This window comes from Mastomys coucha, unplaced genomic scaffold (genome assembly GCF_008632895.1).
Source record: "Mastomys coucha isolate ucsf_1 unplaced genomic scaffold, UCSF_Mcou_1 pScaffold22, whole genome shotgun sequence".
NCBI lineage: Eukaryota > Metazoa > Chordata > Mammalia > Rodentia > Muridae > Mastomys > Mastomys coucha.
The window spans coordinates 6118585-6123436 of NW_022196905.1; positions in this window are offsets into that span (position 1 = coordinate 6118585).

Here is a 4852-nt window from a genome sequence, read left to right on the forward strand (position 1 = left end):
AATACTTCCCTCAAGAACCATAGACTAACAACATCTCCAGTACTAGAAGTGACAAACTTCCTATCAAGTTGTTGGTGAAGATTGTCTAGTGACTCCTGAAAACAATATAGCCTATTACTGTTGCCTTTGATTGTTTCTCAGAGATTGAAAGCATGTCCTTATCACTGAATATACCATATATTTTTTGAAAAAGAATTTAGGAAACCTAAGATGGATCTAACCTGAAAGCCTCCTTCCTACAATCTAGTTTTCATAGTACCAGAAAGTACTTTGTAAGATGCCAGAGGAGGGAAAAATCACCAGCCCTATGAAGCTCTCATGCCTGGGAACTGTAGCGATGACCATCATGGCAAGGTGAGTGTGACAGCAGCCCATTTCTTGGATGTAACCAGTAGTTGGCTAACTGAGCAGATATACTCAGTAGAAGGGAAATCATGCATGATACTAGAAATCTAACCAATTACTTGAGGGCACAGACTTCAGAGGAGAACATGCTACCATGACTTCACTAAGCCAATATAATTCTTAAGTGCTTCATAAAACTTGTCCTTATACCCGGATAAGTATACCTGGATAGTTCACCCTTCGTCAAAGAAGCTTCTGTTTATAGCAAAGGGAGACCACTATAGGAAAACACAACATGTCATAATACAGAGATCAGCAGATTGTGTGACCCCATGTCCAACAATTCCTGCAGCTAAGGCTCGGTTAAGATTGTGGAAGAGGGTATAAAGACAGAGGACCAAATGGCTATGAGGTTGTGTCTCCTAGAAATTGCAGAGACACCATACCCATGACACTTCAAAACTATGGATGTCTAAGCAAGATCTGAACTATGATAGTATCGACAGACATGCTAATGTGTAAGAAGGAAATCTAATGTGGTCCCACTCCTAGACAAAGAAGAAAACGAAACTGGTGACTACTGAGACAGGGAGAATTTAGCCTTTCCTAGGGATGAGTCCCATAATTGGTTAGCCAATACAAAGTGGTCAGCCCTAAAATTATACACACACAAGCTAGATTAAATGGACTTAGTTGGTTATATCTATGTTTATGCATATTTATATATGTGTATGTATACATGTGTAAATACATGCAACAATAATAATCAAAAAGAGGCCATCAAGCTGAGAGAGAGTTGGAGGCAAAGGATGAGTTGGTGGGATGGGGTAAAGGAGGGGTTGAAGGATGACAGGGTAGACAGTAAATGATGTAACTATATTTTAATTAAAAATGCTAATCATAAAAGGAAATATTGGGAATCTGTAACAAATATAAATTTTTACCATCACATTTCTATTTCTATACTCAAAGTCTTGTAGATTGTCTCTAGTTTAAGAGAATTGTAGAAAATTGTTTTAGTGTGTCATTTTAGATAAAGAAGGAAGGCTTTATTGGCTTTGTTTCTTTCACGTAATTTTTTGCTGTGGCTACTGGTTTTGTCTTTTTGTTTGTTTGGTTTGGTTTTGGTTTTTGTTTTTTGTTTTTTGTTTTTGTTTTTGTTTTTTTCACTTTAGATTTAAAGACAGTTTCTCTCTGTGTAGACCAGGCTGGCCTTAACTCAGAGAGCTGCCTGCCTCTGCCTCTCTGCCTCTGACTCTCTAGATCAGGTCATTTTATTTTTAGTCTTAGTAATATTGATTGTTTCAGAACAACTGATATGAAGAACTACTAGAAACAGTAGGAATGTATAAGAAATTGTTCATATATTTTATCTCTAAATTGTAGTGAAATATTCCTAAGAGTTCCTAAAGTTAAAATTCAGGAAAAGCTTCAACTCCTGACTGAGGTACAGCTTTGACTCAAACCAAAGGTCGAAAGCAGTCACACGGCCAGCAAAGTCCCTCAAATTTTGTGAAATGGCAAATGTGTGATTAAGCATGTGGTTTTAGACAGTCATTCCATTGGCTTGAAGGAAACAACAGAAGAGGTTTTCCTTCTGGCCTTGGCTGCCTTTGAAAAGTGGCGGCACTTTCATCCTGTCTGAAGAGCACTTTGATATGAGTTAAATTTTTCTTTCTTCAAGCTTTAAGTTTCTTCTTGTTTAGAAAACAAACACGTAAAAAAATGAAGGCACTGATGGAAATCCCAGCAGTGATTTGGGATGCTTGTTGATGGGATGTGCTGATAGTTGAACTGGTACCACATCAGTGGACCTTGCTGAAGACCAGCCAAACGCGCAAGTGCGGAGGTGCTTTTGAAGGCTGCTCTGCAAGCAAGTAGAAGAATAGAATCTCAGCAGTGCCGGAGCAAACCATGCAGACCCCACTCCTGGATAAAATTCAGACTCAATAGAAAATGTTAAAAACCTACTTGTCTTTTAAGCAATACTCAAAAGGCAGTTGAATGCTGACTCTAAGATTATAAAGTCAAGAAAGGGAATCAGGTTTTTTTTTTTTTTCCGGTAAGAAGAACAAGAGGTGAAAAGTCAGGTAATGTAAATATGACATGATATTAGAAGGAAAGACTGAGTAAGGTAAGTGAGTCTAGCAACAATAAGATCAAGTTCTGGACTGGAGATATTAGTAAGTAAACAAAATTTAATTAGTATGTAGAATAAATTTTTTTCTCTCTGAATAATAAAAAGAAAACATCATGAATGAAATAATGCAAAAAAAGATCAAGTTGAAACCCTCATCAGTGATACACTCAGCAATGAAAGAGAGGGAGAGGTAGAGGGGGAGGGGGAGAGGAAGGGAGAGGGAGAGAGAGCTCACTAAAGTGAATTGAGCTCATTCACTCAAATACAAAGCACGTCTGGTGTCAGATCCTTTGTTCACAGGCTTGGACACCAAGAAGCAGCGGCCCTCAGTCCTGGCATCCAAGGATGTCTCTGGAAAAACGTTAGTGATTAGAATGGGCATGACATTTCAAGCTTATGTTAATATGTGAAAAATTCATTTCCTGGTGTGTATGGGAGGATACATTAGAATCCATATTCTTCCTTTTTTGAAGACATATTCCAAGAAATTAAATGGAGAATCTAAGATTATAGAGTAAAGAAAGGGAAATAAAATATTGGGTACTGAGATTTACCTTAGGCCCTATGCATGACCACTAAACTACATTTCCAGGTCAGAGATAGAGCCTGCCTAACATGGGCAAGATCCTGACCTGAATCACTAACACACACACACACACACACACTGTGATTCTGCCCATTGAAATTGGTATTACAAATGTAATCTATAAAGATTATGTTATATGTTACTTTCACCAAGTAAATATAATATTTGGAATCTTAAAGAGCAAGTGCTATGTATAAAAGCTATGTTAATGTAAGCAAATAAATATAATTGAGAATAAACTCTTACTAATTCCTCATTATTAGTAGCAATATGATATGTTGCTTTTGTTTTTATTGTTATTTTTTTTTAATGTAAGTAGTAAAATGTACTTTCATGAGCAGGAAGTTTACTGTTTCCTAGGCAAGTCAGGGATGCTGCAGCCATGAAGTCTCCTCGACATGCCTACCTACAAGACTGGAACTATAACATCAAAAGACATGCTGACAATGGCGGGGGGTGGGGAGGAGAGCAGGACGGATCTCATGGGACTGCAGTCCTCCACACAGAACTACAGGCAACTAAGGAGGGCTAAGAGCCTCAAAAACAAATCAGCCCAGAAATCATAGACATATAAATAACATTACACAAACTGAGCTGCTTTTTTATAGCTCTATATTTTGGTGTGTAGGTGTGTGTGTGTGTGTGTGTGTGTGTGTGTGTGTGTGTGTGTATAACAAAATTTAAATAGAGGTAGTGAATTTGACAGAGCCAGATAGAGGGTACATGGAAAGAAGTGGAAAGAAGAATGTGAAGGGAGAAATGATGAAGTTATATTTTTTTTAAAAAAATATACCACATCATATATATACATATATATACATATATAAATTAGTTACATAAACTTAGTGTTTTGAATTGTCATAATATATACACAGGTTTGTAGTTTGTTTTTTTATACTGAAAAACTATAATAAATTGTAATAAACATTCCTCTTTATCAGATTTGCTTATGTTATGAAATGTGTATTTGGGTATGTAACATAATATTGGTAGTATAGTTAACAATTTTGCCATCATGAACTCTTAATTATGTCATTTTTTTACTGAAATAATCGTGTACATGGTATTTGTGAAAATATGTCATGTTTGGTGTTCAGTGTATAGGAAGATATGAGTCTAGACATACGCTACTTGTTTTGATGACTATGTGTACTGTATGCTTTAACAATGACATTTGTCTTTTTCAAGGAATTCATCCTTTATATAAGTGGAGGTCCTTAGGTTGGATTTCTCACTAAGAGCATGATTGTTTTCTATGGTAATTGGCTTACTTGGCTCAGAGGCTCCAGAAGCCTCAGAGATGAATGCCTTGCTGCACCTTCCTCCACAGGCACATCATATCAGGGAACCATCACTGGGCTTCAGGATCATCAATCTGCCGCAGTGCCAGCAGACCTCAGTTGAGCCTTTGGTCCTTATTTTCACATGTATAAAATAGACCAAGAAGAAGAACTTCCTTTGGAGGGATATTCAGAAATAAAACTAAGAAAGCGTAGACTTAAGAGTAAATTGGGGACAGTAACAAGAAGTATATTCTAAACAAACAAGTACGAAATCCAAATTAAAAGATAATTTTAAATTTGTTAAATTAATGTGTTCTAAAAAGACTCCCATAATGGTTAGGAAGATAAAGTAAGGACGTGACTTTATAAAAACAAATGCACAAGAAATGTAACACATTACAGACTTGAAGACTAAAAGCAGCATTGTCTTAGAAGTTATAATAGTGATACTGAAGAGCTGAGAGAAGGCTGGTGTGGAAGCAAAACCTCTGCTCTTAA